General features: G+C 46.4%; 1 long non-coding RNA gene across 1 annotated transcript; it reads right to left on the bottom strand.

The window, feature by feature from the left end:
* Positions 1–7,655: 7,655 nt before the first annotated feature.
* Positions 7,656–16,337, bottom strand: LOC135173780 (uncharacterized). The gene is made up of 2 exons (XR_010301433.1): positions 15,970–16,337; positions 7,656–9,112 (listed from the first exon to the last, which is right to left on the bottom strand). It is a non-coding gene; the product is annotated as an uncharacterized LOC135173780 (long non-coding RNA).
* Positions 16,338–18,315: the final 1,978 nt, after the last annotated feature.

Here is an 18,315-nt window from a genome sequence, read left to right as displayed (position 1 = left end):
CTCCACCAGCGCGCAGGCGCACTGCAAACCCGAACTGCGACAGGAGCGCAGGAAGTAGTCCTCCACCCAGTCCACAGCTACTCGCTAGCGCGCAGGCGCAGCGTTTCTCGGTGCTCTGTCAGCGTTTGTAACCGAGGATGGTGTGTGCCTGGACCTTTCTCTAACTTCAGGCAACTAGACCATGGGGTGGTGAACGTCTTGTCCCCTGTCCCCCGGCTCGCCGCGGTGGGTTCAGTGATGCATCACGAGGTGTTCACAGGACCTTATGTCAGCGGTACCACTTCACTAAATAGGCCATGGGAGCCAGCGGCTCTCCACTGCCTCCTTGCCATCACAGGAAAGAAAATGTATAAGCCATCATAAGAAAGAAAATCAGCTATTTGTATCTTGTGTTACAATTTCGGCCTGTGCCAACTGATGAGAGATGCTAGAATGCAAAGTATAGGATTACAAATGTAAATATTTATTCATGTGCATGAGATGTCTCAGTCGAACTGGGCACTCTCAAGGGTTTTGTGAGAAATGGGCTTGCCGTGATGAAGAGACAGGGAGCAGCTTGATGCAAGCTAAGTTCCGTTAATTGTACTTTCAGCGCTTGGTTATATACCTTAACATACAAGCTAAAAGATCGTGCCAAATCCTAACTGGTCATTAAGACAGACCTCAGTACAGACATCAAGACAGAACTTGTACCTTAGCAACTAGATAAGCAAGGATTAACAAAAAATGCAAGTTCATGCTTTACATTGTTTCATCTGTTGCAACATCCTCTAAGGTCATTTCAACCCTCTATTTTACTTAACTCAGTACTTTTCCACTTATACATTCTGAACTCATAATTTATGTTCCAGTGTGTCAAGATCAAGCAGCTGTACAGCACTCAAAGTCCTACCATTCCAAACATTTCCCCCTTTCTGTTGTACAAAAAGAATCTTAGTAGTGGAGTGTTCCATCATCTTCTGAATACATTGCAATAAGCAGGGGCAAAAAAAGAAACAAGAGAAGAATGACAGCTAAGGCATATACTAAGGTTTTTACAAAGCTCTTAATCCGTGCTGTTAAACCCCATTCTCCAAATATCAAGCCAATCCCACCTATCTGTTTCTCTTAATTTAGAAATCTTTTAATCTTTTGAATGCTTGCATGAATTGACTCCGAATGATCAGAGAGATTCATGCAACACATTCCTTCAAAATCTTCACAGCCATGGCCTTGAGCAAGCAGTAAAATATCTATAGTGGCACTGTTTTGTAATGTAGCATGGCGTATACAATTACTGTCTAACAAAACTCCAGAGAGTGCAGCACTGGTAGCATTTCCTTGTTTAGCAAGGCAGCATCCTAGTTGATCTAAAGTTTTAAGCACATTAGCAGCAGCGACCCATGGTAAAAGGACAGAGGTTGTAAAACGTTGGCCTTTGCTCCAAAAATGTAGATTATCATCACGTTCAGAGGTAAATGCATGATGTGGTGGTTTCGATGTTACCCGCCCCCCCCACACTTTAGAAAGTACCCCAGCTAACTCAGTCGGACTCTGGGAATATAAATGAAGCTATTTATTTACAGCTAGCACAATATACAAGCAGATATTTACAATATATACAGCAATATACAAAAATATACAAGGTAAAATGTAATACAGAAACACAACTCCCCTCCCAGAAACCTGAGTCCCCAGGAGGGGCTCTCAACCACCCCTGCACCTTCCCCCTGCCCCTCTCAACCTTACCCCAGTCCTAAGGAAGAATAGAGGTGCAGCCAAGAGCTTAAGAAGCAATGTTAGTGGCAGGCGAGGTTAAGGAGATGCAGCTCAGTCAAAGCCCAACCCGAAAGTGAAGGCAAAATGGCGAGAGTGTTATCTAATGTTTACATTCTTCTTCAGCAAGGCTCTGAGGAATGGAGACATCACCGTTTTTTTTCTTTTTCACAGCCTATGGTCTAGTTTTTTCACACCAAAACACTCTAGCTTGCTTCAAACTAGCACAATCCACCCCTGTCTACTTCACTGAGAGTATTGCTAAGAACTGTCTGATCTAATCTGTTGTGGTGCAGTGATAGAATTCTCGCCTGCCGTGTGGGAAACCCAGGTTCGATTCCCCAGAGGGGGGGATGTGTTGGTGGCCCAGGTTCGAGTCCTGGCCAATGCACCTAAGTAGGAGAGAAGTCTCCGTTTGGAAAAAGCGCCAAGAATTGATGTCCTGGGTTGGGGGAGGTGCCCCCCGGGGAGAAGTCGACTCAGCACAACACAAAACCCATCCTTTTTTTTTTTAAAGTCAGGGAAAGATGAAATTGTATTTTCTTATAGTATAAAGTATAACAATGTAAAGAGAAAACAATAACTAGAGAAGGAAGGAAGGAAAAAAAAAAAAAAACAATACAATAACCTTCAGGGAGATGGGGGAGGGGTCAAGCGGCGGCAAAGCAGCAGAAGCAGCAGTAGCCAAAACAGAAGCCCGGGAAGATAGGCAAAGCTGCAGCAGCCGAAGCCAGCAGGAGAAGGAGGAGAACAAACTGTGCTTCTAGACATTAAGTTCTTGATGCTCCAATGAAATTATATTAATTTATCTATTGTTGCCAATTATGTGGCCTATCCCTGGAACATTCATCTCTCCCCTATGTCTGAGCTAGAGGATCAGCTCAAACGGCCACATAATCTAAACCAATATTTACATTAATGAATATTACAAGTTCAGATCACACTTCATTGCAGCTATCTCAGATGTAGGTGATTCAAAAGCTCAGAACAGTTTGTCTCCTCACAGATGAGATGAGAACAGGGACTCCCAGGTGACGTTGGGTTCGTGCTCACGTACTGTAGATACTCTCGTACATTCTTTCAGTGTTGGACGCCGATGTACCTAGAACAGAAAACTCCTAACAGCTTGTATTATACACTCTGACTTTAGACTCTCTCAGCTAAGGTTAGATTTCTCTGTGGAATACACTGGATTTCACCATTCTCCTGCATTACCCAGTAGGAGTGACCAGGACCTTCAGCAGACACCACCCCTCAGACAGGTTTCCCTTTGCCCGATGGAAAAAATACCCAAACAGTTTTCCCTAACAGATTCTTTTCATGTACAACAGGAACTTTATCACCGTCTACTCTTTGGACCAAGTCTGGTTGTGCAGGTCCTGCTCTGTTTACTGAACCTCTACTATTTACAAACCAGGTAGCTTGTGCTAAATGTTTGTCCCAGTTTTTCAGAGTTCCACCCTCCATGGCTTTTAGGGTGGTTTTCAGCAAACCGTTGTAGAGCTCAATCTTCCCTGAAGCTGGTACATAGTAGGGTATGTGATAAATCCACTCAATACCATGCTCTTTGGCCCAGTTTTTCACAAGACTGTTCTTGCAATGAGTGCCATTGTCTGACTCGATTCTCTCTGGAGTTCCATGTCTCCACATGATCTGTCTCTCCAAGCCAAGAATGGTGTTACGTGCAGTAGCATGTGGAACTGGATAGGTTTCCAGCCATCCGGTGTTGGCCTCTACCATCGTTAGCACATACTGCTTGCCAGAACGAGATCAACGTAAAGTGGTGTAGTCAATCTGCCAGGCTTCACCATACTTGTACTTTGACCATCTCTCACCATACCATAAGGGCTTGATTCGCTTAGCCTGCTTAATAGCAGCACAAATGTCACAGTCATAGATGACTTGGGTGATAGCATCCATGGACAAGTCAATTGACCTATCGCGAGCCCATCGGTATGTTCCATCTCTGCCTTGATATCCAGATGAGTCATGGGCCCACCGAGCTAAGAACAGTTCACCTCGGTGTTTCCAATCAAGGTCGATGTCAAGGTTAGAGTTGGTATCAACTTGAGCAATCTTAGCAGCTTGGTCTGCCTTCTGGTTATGTTTATGTTCTTCAGTAGCTCTGCTCTTAGGCATGTGTGCGTCTACGTGCCGCACCTTCACTGGAGTTCTCTCCAGCCGTGCATCAATGTCCTGCCATAGATCAGCACACCAAATAGGCTTTCCTTTCCTCTGCCAACCATTCTTCTTCCAGTCCTTTAGCCAACCCCATAGAGCATTGGCTACCATCCATGAGTCGGTGTAGAGGTAAAGGATAGGCCAATTCTCACGTTCAGCCACATCAAAAGCAAGTTGAACAGCTTTTACCTCAGCGAACTGACTGGATTCTCCTTCGCCATCTCTCGCTTCGGTAACTCTCCTGGTAGGACTCCAAACTGCAGACTTCCACATTCGCTTGTTCCCAACAAGACGACAGGAACCATCTGTGAACAAAGCATAGTTCTTTTCCTCATCAGAGAGATCACCATAGGGAGGAGCTTCCTCAGCACGAGTTATTTTCTCCTCTGGAGGTTTGGAACAGTCTGTGCCTTCCAGCCAGTTGGTGATCACCTCCACCAGACCAGGTCGGTCGAGATTACCCATTCGTGCTCGTTGGGTTATCAAAGCCATCCATTTAGACCAGGTTGCATCTGTGGCATGATGCGGTGATGAACCTTTGCCTTTGAACATCCAGTTAAGAACTGGCAGTCTAGGAGCTAAAAGCAATTGTGACTCAGTTCCAATCACTTCAGAAGCTGCTTTCGCTCCTTCATAGGCTGCTAGTATCTCTTTCTCTGTTGCGGTGTAATTTGTCTCTGAACCTCTGTAGCAACATCCCCAGAAACCAAGAGGACGACCACGTGTCTCATTTGGAGCTCTCTGCCAGAGGCTCCAAGTTGGACCATTGACACTGGCAGCCGTGTACAAAATGTTTTTAATGTCCGGACCAGATCGCACAGGTCCCAATCCCACTGCATGGACTATTTCTCGTTTGATCTGATCAAAGGCTGCTTGTTGTTCAAGTCCCCACTCGAAATTGTTTCTCTTATGAGTCACATCATGCAGAGATTTGACAATTTGACTGAAACCAGGAATGTGTAGTCTCCAAAATCCCTCCACCCCAAGAAAAGAAAGCGTGTCCTTCTTACTGGAGGGAACTGCCATGGTAGAGACTTTGTTGATCACATCCTGAGGAATGTAACGGCGACCATCCTGCCACTGCACTCCCAGAAACTGAATTTCTTTGGCAGGTCCTTTGACCTTGTCTCTCGTAATGGCAAAACCTGCTTGCAACAGAACGTCAATGATTTTGTTACCTTTCTCAAAGACTTCCTCAGCAGTTTGGCCCCACACAATGATGTCGTCGATGTACTGGATGTGCTCTGGAGCTTTACCTTTCTCCAGTGCATTGTGGATGACTGAGTGACAGAGCTGTGTTTCCACTCCTGAGGCAAACGGTTGAACTGGTACTGGATTCCTCTCCAGGTGAACGCAAACTGAGGCCCGCACTCCTTTGCTATGGGAATAGAGAAGAAAGCATTAGCAATGTCTATGGTTGCATACCATTGTGATGGTTTGGGCTCTTACCTGCCCCCCCACACTTTTGTAATTGCCCCAGCAATTCCCAGAAGGCCTCTGGGAATATAAATGAAGCTGTTTATTTTACAGCAGCAAATATACAGGCAGCTATTTACAATATATACAGTTATATACAGAAATATACAAAGGATAAACAATACAAAAGCACAACTCCCTTCCCAGAAACCTGAGTCCCCAGGAGGGGCTCTCAAACCACCCCAACACCTCCCCTTACCCTCTCAACCTTACCCCAGTTCTCAGGAAGAAGAGAGGTGCAGCCAAGAGGTTAGGGAGCAAGGTTAGTGGGAGCAGGGTTAATGAGATGTGACCAGGTCTGAAGGCAAAGGCAGAAGTGAAAGACAAAATGGAGAATGTTTACTTCTTCTTCCCAGAGTTCTCAGCGTGACTGTGAGAGAAAGAGACACAATTGTTTTTCATTTCACTGCCCGTTATCTAGTTCTTTTACCAAAACATTCTAGCTTGCTTGAAACTAGCACAACCATTTAGCCTCCTTCAATTCCAGCTCGTACTGGAGTTCCAGCATGTCCGGCACAGCTGCACTCATGGGTGGCGTCACCTCGTTGAGGGCACAAAAGTCTACTGTGAGTCTCCAGTCACCACTGGCTTTGCACACGGGCCAGATGGGACTGTTGAAAGGTAAATGAGCATTCTTGATGACAGCCTGTTCTTCCAGTTGACGAATCAGCTGATGAATGGGCAACAAAGAGTCACGGTTAGCTCTGTACTGCTTGTGATGAACAGATTGAGTTGCAATTGGCACTTCCAGATCCTCTATGTCATGATGTCCCACAACTGCAGATTCATCAGAAAGTTCAGGTCTAATAGACAATTTCAATTTAGTATCCTCAATCTCTCCAGATGCTATACCAAAAGCCAATTTATGACCCTTAGGATCTTTGAAACAACCTTGTCTCAAAAAGTCAATTCCCAGAATGCAAGGCGCATCAGGACCAGTTACAATAGTATGTGACTTCCACTCTTTACCATTTAAACTGATCTCAGCCTGTATCTTAGTTAACTCTTGAGATCCACCAGTGATTCCAAAAATAGATATGGACTCTGTCCCTTTACAATTTGATGGCAATAAAGTACATTGAGCACCTGTGTCAACTAAATCCCTGTATTTCCGAACTTTTGAACTGCCAGGCTACCTAATGAATACATTCCAATAGATTCGGTTCTCTCCACTATCCCTTTCCGACTCCTGGCTAGAGGTAGGGCACCCCTAATGCTGAACATGGCATGTAGGGTGTACACAGTGATTGGTATTGTTGTGAGAGGAATTGCAACTGTTGGAACAATTGCAGTTGCTCTCAGGAGCTGAAGAAGTGACAGCTACTTTTCTGGCATTGCTGCCTCTGTTTCTGCCACTCTGCAGTTCCCTGACCCTCCTTGAAAGACCTGAAGTAGGTTTACCATCCCATGTGTTCATGTTCTCCCCGTATGTGTCACGCAGAAGTATCCACAGTGACGCACGTGATTGCTGATGTCTGGGTGTAATTTGTCTCCTCCTGGGCTGAAATTGCCTTGCAGGAGGTGGGCGTCTGTTCCTGATAGCAGAAACATGCACCCATTCAGATGATGCAGGAATGGTATCCTTTACCAGATTGGAAATTGAGGTTTTAAGGTCCTCCTTCAGTTCTTTCATGGTATTCTCAAAGCCATCTTTCATGCCCTTTATTTCAGAAGTCATAGTTTGTATGGCAGAGATTAGGCCAGAATGTGACAAGCTGTCCTCTATCTGCCTGAGCTGATCAGTGAATTCACCAACAATGAAAGACCTTCCATTATCACTCCTTGCTAGGAATTTACTGGCCAAGATGTTAGCATAGGATGAAGGAGCAAGCTTAATCAGCTTCTTCATGAGACCTGTTCCCAAAGGAATATCATCGGGCTCATGTGTGCCATGATCTCCATAAAGCACTTCCTTCACAGCAAACTCCTTCAGAAGCTTAATTCCCTGCTCAATGGTGTTCCATTTCTTGGCAGCCCATGGCAAATCATCTCGGGAAGGATATCTCATAGCCACAGCCAGTAGAAGGTGTGTCCACAAGCTAACCCTACCAAGAGAATTTGCTAGGTATTTGTCCACTCCACTCTCCTTAGTGAGTGGTCCCAGCTGCTTGGCAGACTTGTCTCCTACCTGCAGGGCATTAGCACCAATGCTACGGCATCTCACTAGCCAGCTGTCGCTGTTGGTCGCTGTTAGCATGCTGACTATTCCCAAAGTTGAGGAAATGGACTTACAGAATCCAATATGGATTGTAAATGTAAGACGTTTAATACACAAATCAGAAGGCTTTTTATACTATTACAGGATTACATGTCGATTTCTAATTGGTCCATGCAATACATTTTTGTGGTTTAAAGCATAATCATTAGTAGATACAAAAAGGTATTTTTATAAGCAGTACGTGTGCTCATATATCAAACCCTACATTTCCAGATGTGCAGATCCTTTGTTCTAAGGTATATTCATGACTGATTCATTACTTTGTTTTACTTTGCACAGCTGTACCACAAGGACGCAACATCCTCAGGCCAACCCTGCTTTTTTTCATAGAAAGCACGAAGCGGACACAGTGTCCTTGGGCTGACCGGTGTCTTACCCGCTGTGTTCCAATCGCCTACATATTGATTGCAAAGCAACAGCCCCTACAAAATTCCCCACATCTCCCCCTTTCTTTTCAAACACTGCAGCAGCGATCCGATGCATCTGCCAGGATAGACATCGGAAGATGCAGGGTCCTAAGAATAATAAAACAATAACAATAAGCAATACTATTCCTACAGTTTTGATTAACTCTTTTGCCCAAGCTGAAATTCCCCATGACATTAGCCAATCATCAAAGGGGTTATGATTCGTTGTAATTTTCTCTGTATGATGCTGAAGCCAGTCTACCTTTTTATGGATTGAATCACTATGATCAGACAAGTTAAAACAACACATTCCTTCTACATCTTCACAGCCTTTTCCTTGTACTAAAAGCAAGTAATCTATAGCTGCTCTATTTTGCAGGGTAGCCTTTCGCAAACTATTTTGATCTACTGCAAGCTGAGAAATAACACTAGTAGTAACATTAGCTTGTTTTGCTGTCCAACATGCTAATCTCTGAATGGCTGACAAGGCATGTGCTGTTCCTATAGGAGGAAACAATGCTCCAAAAACTCTTGCTATATGAGACCAAAGTTCCACTTCATCATTACAATCAGAGGTTAACATTTCTACATTTCTACGATTTCTTAATAGAGTTGCACTACTTGCAATATGATTTCGGATAAATTCTGAAGAAGGAGTTAGCAAAGAAAGGTGACCAATGTAACATGGCCCTCCGTTACTTTCTTTTGGGATTCCAGGCCACGCTCTTCTACCACAGATCAGGAACACTTTTCTAGGCAATCTTAAGGCTTTGGTAATGTTAAGGCACATACCATTTGTGTTCCAACCATAAACCGTGTCTTTAGCACAAAAATCAGAGGTACTCCAATAAGGAAAATGATAGGGTGTTAGATCTGTTATTTGACGATTCGTCAGATTGTGCGAGCCAAATATCAGACATCCTGACTGATTTGGCATTCTACTTCCTAACAGGTTGAACTCTTGAGGGTCCCATGGTAAAGGGTCATTGAGGCTTGCAACTATTAATGCCATACAATGCCTTATACTTTTTGCTGTAGAACAATCTTGATGTGTGAGAGATGAAAAGGAGGCTACCTGTGATGGTTTGGGGGTTACCCCGCCCCTCCCACACTTTGTATTTGCCCCAGCTAACTCAGACGGACCCTGGGAATATAGATGAAGCAATTTATTTACAGCTAGCAGAATTTACAAGCAGCTATTTACAATATATACAGTTATATACAATTATATACAGAAATATACAAAGGATAAACAATACAGAAGCACAACTCCCCTCCCAGAAACCTGAGTCCCCAGGAGGGGCTCACAAACCACCCCAACACCTCCCCCCGGCCCTCTCAACCTTACCCCAGTTCTCAGGAAGAAGAGAGGTGCAGTCAAGAGGTTAGGGAGCAAGGTTAGTGGGAGCAGGGTTAATGAGATGTGACCAGGTCTAAGGCAAAAGCAAGAGTGAAAAAACAAAATGGAGAAAAAGTCTTTCTTCTTCCCAGAGTTCTCAGCGTGACTGTGAGAGAAGTTGACATCAATTGTTTTCATTTCACTGCCCATTATCTAGTTCTGTTACCAAAACATTCCAGCTTGCTTCAAACTAGCACAATCCACCCCTGTCTACTTCGCTCAAAGTATCGCTGAGAATTTTCCAATCTAATCTAAACCAATATATACATCTAAAACAATATATATACAAGTTCAGTTCACACTTCAATCAGATGTAGGTGATTCAAAAGCTCAGAACAGGGACTCCCAGGTGATGTTGGGTTCGTGCTCACGTACTGTAGATTCTATTGCAGATTCTCTCAGTGTTGGGCGCCGATGTTACCTAGAATAGAAAACTCCTAACAGCTTGAATTTAAACTCTTTCAGCTAAAGTTAAATTTCTCTGTGGAATACACTGGATTTCACCATTCTCCTGCATTACCCAGTATGTATGACCAGGACCTTCAGCAGAAACCACCCCTCGGACAGGTTTCCCTTCGCCCGAAGGAGAAAATACCCAAACAGTTTTCCCTAACAGATTCTTTTCACGTACAACAGGAACTTTATCACCGTCTACTGTTTGGACCAAATCTGATTGTGCAGGTCCTGCTCTGTTTATTGAACCTCTACTATTTACCAACCAGGTAGCTTGTGCTAAATGTTTGTCCCAGTTTTTCAGAGTTCCACCCCCCATGGCTTTTAGGGTCGTTTTCAGCAAACCGTTGTAGCGTTCAATCTTCCCTGAAGCTGGTGCATAGTAGGGTATGTGATAGATCCATTCAATACCATGCTCTTTGGCCCAGTTTTTCACTAGATTGTTCTTGAAATGAGTACCATTGTCTGACTCGATTCTCTCTGGAGTTCCATGTCTCCACAAGATTTGTCTCTCCAAACCAACAATGGTGTTACATGCAGTAGCATGTGGAACTGGATAGGTTTCCAGCCATCCAGTGCTGGCTTCTACCATCGTCAGCACATACTGCTTGCCAGAACGAGATCGAGGTAAAGTGATGTAGTCAATCTGCCAGGCTTCACCATACTTGTACTTTGACCATCTCTCACCATACCATAAGGGCTTGATTCGCTTAGCCTGCTTAATAGCAGCACAAATGTCACAGTCATAGATGACTTGGGTGATAGCATCCATGGACAAGTCAATTGACCTATCACGAGCCCATCGGTATGTTCCATCTCTGCCTTGATGTCCAGATGAATCATGGGCCCACCGAGCTAAGAACAGCTCACCTCGGTGTTTCCAATCAAGGTCAATGTCAAGTTCAGAGTTGGTATCAACTTGAGCAATCTTAGCAGCTTGGTCTGCCTTCTGGTTATGTTGATGTTCCTCAGTGGCTCTGCTCTTAGGCATGTGTGCATCTACGTGCCGCACCTTCACTGGAATTTTCTCCAGCCGTGCATCAATGTCCTGCCATAGATCAGCACACCAAATAGGCTTTCCTTTCCTCTGCCAACCATTCTTCTTCCAGTCCTTTAGCCAACCCCACAGAGCATTGGCTACCATCCACGAGTCGGTGTAGAGGTAAAGGATAGGCCAATTCTCACGTTCAGCCACATCAAGAGCAAGTTGAACAGCCTTTACCTCAGCAAACTGACTGGATTCTCCTTCGCCATCTTTCGTTTCGGTAACTCTCCTGGTTGGACTCCAAACCGCTGACTTCCACATTCGCTTGTTCCCAACAAGACGACAGGAACCATCTGTGAACAAAGCATAGTTCTTTTCCTGATCAGAGAGATCACCATAGGGAGGAGCTTCCTCAGCACGAGTTATTTTCTCCTCTGGAGGTTTGGAACAGTCTGTGCCTTCCAGCCAGTTGGTGATCACCTCCACCAGACCAGGTCGGTCAAGATTACCCATTCGTGCTCGTTGGGTTATCAAAGCCATCCATTTAGACCAGGTTTCATCTGTGGCATGATGCGGTGATGAACCTTTGCCCTTGAACATCCAGTTAAGAACTGGCAGTCTAGGAGCTAAAAGCAATTGTGACTCAGTTCCAATCACTTCAGAAGCTGCTTTCACTCCCTCATAGGCTGCTAGGATCTCTTTCTCAGTTGCAGTGTAATTTGTCTCTGAACCTCTGTAACAACGTCCCCAGAAACCAAGTGGACGACCACGTGTCTCATTTGGAGCTCTCTGCCAAAGACTCCAAGTTGGACCATTGTCACTGGCAGCCGTGTACAGAATGTTTTTAATGTCTGGACCAGATCTCACAGGTCCCAAGCCCACTGCATGAACTACTTCTCGTTTAATTTGATCAAAGGCTGCTTGTTGTTCAGGTCCCCACTCGAAATTGTTTCTCTTACGAGTCACATCATGCAGAGGTTTGACAATCTGACTGAAACCAGGAATGTGTAGTCTCCAAAATCCCACCACACCAAGGAAAGAAAGTGTGTCCTTCTTACTGGTGGGAACTGCCATGGTAGAGACTTTGTTGATCACATCCTGAGGAATGTAACGGCGACCATCCTGCCACCGCACTCCCAGAAACTGAATTTCTCTGGCAGGTCCTTTGACCTTGTCTCTCTTAATGGCAAAACCTGCTTGCAACAGAATGTCAATGATTTTGTTACCTTTCTCGAAGACTTCCTCAGCAGTTTGGCCCCACACAATGATGTCGTCGATGTACTGGATGTGCTCTGGAGCTTTACCTTTCTCCAGTGCATTGTGGATGACTGAGTGACAGATGGTTGAGCTGTGTTTCCACCCCTGAGGCAAACGATTGAACTGGTACTGGATTCCTCTCCAGGTGAATGCAAACTGAGGCCTGCACTCCTTTGCTATGGGAATAGAGAAGAAAGCATTAGCAATGTCTATGGTTGCATACCACTTAGCCTCCTTCGATTCCAGCTCATACTGGAGTTCCAGCATGTCCGGCACAGCTGCACTCATGGGTGGCGTCACCTCGTTGAGGGCACGAAAGTCAACTGTCAGTCTCCAGTCACCCGTAGGTTTGCGCACAGGCCAGATGGGACTGTTGAAAGGTGAATGAGCTTTCTCGATGACAGCCTGACTCTCCAGTTGACGAATCAGCTGATGAATGGGCAACAAAGAGTCACGGTTAGTTCTGTACTGCCTATGATGAACAGTTTGAGTTGCAATTGGCACTTCCAGCTCCTCTATGTCATGATGTCCCACAACTGCAGACTCATCAGAAAGTTCAGGTCTAATAGACAATTTCAATTTATCATCCTCAATCTCTACAGATGCTATTCCAAAAGCCCATTTGTGACCTTTAGGATCTTTGAAACAACCTTGTCTCAAAAAGTCAATTCCCAAAATGCAAGGCGCATCAGGACCAGTTACAATAGTATGTGTCTTCCACTCTTTACCAGTTAAACTGATCTCAGCCTGTATCTTAGTTAACTCTTGAGATCCACCAGTAATTCCAAAGATAGAAATGGACTCTGTCCCTTTACAATTTGATGGCAATAAAGTACACTGAGCACCTGTGTCAACTAAAGCCCTGTATTTCCGAACTCTTGAACTGCCAGGCCACCTAATGAATACATTCCAATAGATTCGGTTCTCTCCACTATCCCTTTCCTCCTCCTGGCTGGAGGCAGGGCACCCCTAATGCTGAACATGGCATGTGGGGTGTACACAATGATGGGTGTTGTTGTGAGAGGAACTGCAACTGTTGGAACAATTGCAGTTGCTCTCGGGAGCTGAAGAAGTGACAGCTACTTTCCTGGCATTGCTGCCTCTGTTTCTGCCACTCTGCAGATCCCTGACCCTCTTTGAAAGAGCTGAAGTAGGTTTACCATCCCATTTGTTCATGTTCTCACCGTATGTGTCACGCAGAAGTATCCACAGTGACGCACGTGATTGCTGATGTCTGGGTGGAATTTGTCTCCTCCTGGGCTGGAATTGCCTTGCAGGAGGTGGGCGTCTGTTCCTGACTGCAGAAACATGCACCCATTCAGATGATGCAGGAATGGTATCTTTTACCAGATTTTTGAGATCCTCCTTCAGTTCTTTCATGGTATCTTTAATCTCTGTGGTCATAGTTTGTATGGCAGAGACTAGGCCAGAATGTGACAAGCTGTCCTCAATCTGCCTGAGCTGATCAGTGAATTCACCAACAGTGAAAGATCTTCCATTATCACTCCTTGCTAGAAACTTACTGGCCAAGATGTTAGCATAGGATGAAGGAGCAAGCTTAATCAGCTTCTTCATGAGACCTGTTCCCAAAGGAATATCGTCAGGCTCATGAGTGCCATGATCTCCATAAAGCACTTCCTTCACAGCAAACTCCTTCAGAAGCTTAATTCCCTGCTCAACGGTGTTCCACTTCTTGGCAGCCCATGGCAGATCATCTCGGGAAGGATATCTCATAGCCACAGCCAACAGAAGGCGTGTCCACAAGCTAACCCTACCAAGAGGACTTGCTAGGTATTTGTCCACTCCACTCTCCTTAGTGAGTGGTCCCAGCTGCTTGGCAGACTTGTCTCCTACCTGCAGAGCATTAGCACCAATGCCACGGCATCTCACTAGCCAGCTTAGGATTGGCTCACCTGATTCCCTTGTGTATTCCTTCCTAACTTCCCTGACCTCTCTGAGTGGATCCTTGGAGCCTTGGATGTCATCTTCCTCCTCCTCTTCCTGTTGATCTGGTGGTGCCTGGCCTAACACAATCTTCCTCATAGCATTCCTAAACTCATTGGAACCATCCTCTCTCCTGGCAGCTAACCTCACAGCGCTCCTCTCACTTGAGTATTGTTGTCTCAGCACATCTACAAGGTCTCGCAGACTAACTGCCTCCTCTTCCTCCTCTTGCTGCTGATCACCAGAGGTCCCCTGTCTTACATCCTCCTGCGAACCACTCTTTGTCTTAGCTTTTGCCTTAGCAGGTGCCAGAAGGGCCTGAGCAGCAACAGACTTGGATGTGTCTGCTGGAGGATTTGAATCTTTAGGAGTCTGACTTGGAGGGTTTAAATCCTTAGGGGTCTGACCTCGAGCATTTGAATTATTGGAGGTCTGACTTGGAGCTTGTGAGTTCAAATCTGCCTTGCTCTTAACAGGAGGGTTTTGGTTCTGGTCTGCTGGCTGGGGGTTCGAATTGGCTAAGCTGGTGTCATTAGGATTTGGACTGACTGGGCTAGCGTTACCAACACTAGTAGTATTATTATTTGCCTGTCCTCCTGGGATGTCTGCCAACCCTGACTTGTTATCATTTTTGCTAGGAACATTCTGATTTTGGGTACCTGCCTGTCCTCCTGAGGCTCCTGCTAAACTCTGTCCGTTATCATTATTGTTTACGTTATTGGCGGGAACACTGGCTGTGTTCCCAGCACTTGGAGAAGGAGGGGCAGAGGCTGACAAGGGGGAAGCCGACAACTGTGTTCCCTTGTTTTGCTGTGAAAGAGACTGCTTCTGAGACACAGAATTTTTCCTAGCTCTTACAGAAGCTGGTTTTGAATTTTTCACCAATAATACCAAAATTAATATGAAAATTAAAATCATAAGAGCCAGATTACTGCACACCAACCCTGCCACAATCTCTTTTCTGTAAAAATCCTTGCATGGACTTGGCATTTCAGTTTGGGGCTGGATGACCCTCATGAGAGCAGTAGATAAAGCAGACTCTCGATTGATTGTAACATTATTGACAAAAACTCTTGTAATATCACTAGTAATATTCTCAGTGACACTAAAACCAGCATAACCAAGGATAAAATCACCCCAGCTCCAGAACATGTTTGAAAGCTTAACTTTAGCCTTCTTAAAAACTACATGAAGCAAGAAATAACCAGTTTGATCTTTGATCCAGTTGTACACAAAAAACCAGAAAACAGGCCACACAGCAATCCCCACCAAGTACAATAGCTGCTTGATTAGCTTCATCTTAATTCCCAGAGCTAATTTCCACTCACTGAAATATCTAGCCCCACGTTGGGAAAGCCAATTAAAAAAATGTGATGGTTTGGGGGTTACCCCGCCCCTCCCACACTTTGTATTTGCCCCAGCTAACTCAGACGGACCCTGGGAATATAGATGAAGCAATTTATTTACAGCTAGCAGAATTTACAAGCAGCTATTTACAATATATACAGTTATATACAATTATATACAGAAATATACAAAGGATAAACAATACAGAAGCACAACTCCCCTCCCAGAAACCTGAGTCCCCAGGAGGGGCTCACAAACCACCCCAACACCTCCCCCCGGCCCTCTCAACCTTACCCCAGTTCTCAGGAAGAAGAGAGGTGCAGTCAAGAGGTTAGGGAGCAAGGTTAGTGGGAGCAGGGTTAATGAGATGTGACCAGGTCTAAGGCAAAAGCAAGAGTGAAAAAACAAAATGGAGAAAAAGTCTTTCTTCTTCCCAGAGTTCTCAGCGTGACTGTGAGAGAAGTTGACATCAATTGTTTTCATTTCACTGCCCATTATCTAGTTCTGTTACCAAAACATTCCAGCTTGCTTCAAACTAGCACACTACCAAAGTGCGTTGATCATCAAATGGCAACCCTATCAGGCATGTTTTAAATGGGTCTGTGGCTGCTGATAAGTGTAAGCAAAAGGATGGGTTATTTGTCTCCTTTGCCCAATGTGGAAGAATTTCTCACCAGTCGAGGACATAAAGTCATAAACATGGGTAACTTGCGCTGAGAACGTCCTTGGTTCCCAGCGAGGCTAGGAAATCGAGATGTAAACAACTGAGCACCCCACACACAGCTGCAGTGGGCAGAGACTAGATAACCAAGGGGGCTGGAGTGGGTGGTCTGGGAGGCTGACCCTTAGAATGTTGTGATAAGTTAACCTATGCACACCTTACATGTAACTCTGGACCCTCTGACTGTAACCAATCTTAAGCTGAGCACGCCTCTTGCTAGAATGCATATAAGTCACTGTATCACGGAAATAAAGTGGATTTGACCATCTAACCATATTGGTGAGCAAAGAGTCATCTTCCCATAGTGCTCCACCGAATGTGTTTCCCAACATCTGGCGCTCGAACAGAGGAGTCAGGACACAAGCCGGCCGCAGGTGAGACTGCGTTGGGGGCCGGAGGGTTGGCCCGAAGAAGAGGGGTCTGATCAACTTGTGGGACGTTCTCCATATCGGAGAGAGTAAGCGTCATTCGGTGCCGCTGGGCCGGGTAGCGCTGCCCGGAGGTGGCAGTAGTCTGGACGTTCATTTCCGGAGTGAACAGCCCGTGTGTAAGGCAGGTAAGGCCCACAGTGGATTTGCTGGGGCACTGCGTCTGCTGGCGTATTTATCTCATGAGAGAAGTTCGACGGACATTGAGCTCTGAGAGCTGCTGGCCCGGGCGTATGCGCAGGGTCATGCGAGTAATGAGCCTCCCATGATTTTAAGATCGAAAGCGCAGCGGGAGGTTGGAGACGCACTGTGGGACGCGGTTCTTAGCAACGGCACAGACTCTGAGTCAACCCGCCAGCTAAGTCCCGCCCGGCGGGAGGTGCTCCGCGCGTTACTAAGGATGAAAGCCGACTGCAAGGCGGCGGCAGTGGTTCTCCTGTTACTTCTTGCCCTGCCGGCCGTTACAAACAGCTCTGACGCGTGCGCGGCGCCAGGTTTCTCCTCTGCCCCCAGCCCCGAGCGTCCCGAAGAAAGAAAGCTCCGTGGTTCGGTTTTTCGGTCTCGGCAGAGCTGCTTCCGTTAAAGGCGTGGCTGGGAAGGTTGCCAGCTCTGTGGCGGAGTTGAAAATGAGCGTGCCGTACGATCCCGGCGGGCACCCAGGTGGCCCGCCGCCCGCCCTGCCTACGCGCCCGGTAGCCCGATTGTAGCCACATTGGCCGCAGGGGCATCGGCAAGAGACAAGTTAGAACGTATCCACGGCAGGGAGCGATACGCGGTTCGCAACAAGGTTGCCGGCTGTTTGCCTTTACAGTACCATCTGTGACTGCAGCTGAGCCTGCGAGCCGCCCTGAGTACACAACTTTGCCGCGAGGCATGCGGACCACACCAACTCTCTGCTGATTGTTCGTTGCAAAGCATTTCAAGCTCCCCGAAAAGAACTGGGCATGTGCAATTGTTTATCACTATGTGAATGACTTTGTTTTCTGTCCCCGCTGACGAGTCTTAGTCTCCGAGAGACATCTCGTAGTGTTTCAGCTCTGTGGGCTGCGCGTAGGAAGCTAAGGACTTTTTGATCGGTCTAGCCGGAGCGCTAGGAGAGATGCGCTTGGGACTGAGTTGTTGCTGCCCGTAGTGACTCACTGACACACCCATGATGGCGACTGCCCGTAGCGACCTGCCGGCAGCCAGTTACAATCGCTTCTCAGCTTGGAAAAGTTTTCGGCCCTGCCGCGCAGAGGGCGGCTGCCTGCCGCTGTGTGTACTGTGTCGAATCTGCCGCTGTAGCCCGCGCGTCCCCGCGGATGACTGCATGCGATACGGGACACAGACTTTTAGTTTTCAGCCGGTAAAAGACGTTACTGAAGGTACAGAGGAACGGACGGTAAAGAGAGAATGGACCGACGGCAGACGCAACCGCACCGGATGGCTCGGGACCCTCCCTTTCCCGCGGCTCGGCGGAACAGTCTTCAGATCCGCCCCCTTCACCGCCGCACGTCCGCCCCATCTCCGACGGACCGCATCCCAAAGCCGTGGGGTCTCCCGCGAGTCTTCAACAGCTGGGGGACTGAGGGGGATGCTGAGGGGATCGGTGAGGTGGGAAGAGTCTGTGGGTTTCCTTCAGTCGTTTCAGAGTTTCGTCAATTTGCGTTTGTATAGCTATAGGGAGATTAGCTGTTCGATAGCTCACAGCTTCACCTCTGCCTTTTTTTTCTCTCTCTGTCTTGAAGAGTCTGAGAGGGAGGAC

Source organism: Pogoniulus pusillus (genome assembly GCF_015220805.1).
Source record: "Pogoniulus pusillus isolate bPogPus1 chromosome W unlocalized genomic scaffold, bPogPus1.pri SUPER_W_unloc_1, whole genome shotgun sequence".
Classification (NCBI taxonomy): Eukaryota; Metazoa; Chordata; class Aves; order Piciformes; family Lybiidae; genus Pogoniulus; species Pogoniulus pusillus.
The sequence above is the reverse complement of the archived record's forward strand: the minus strand, read 5'-3'. Positions and strand labels throughout refer to the sequence as shown.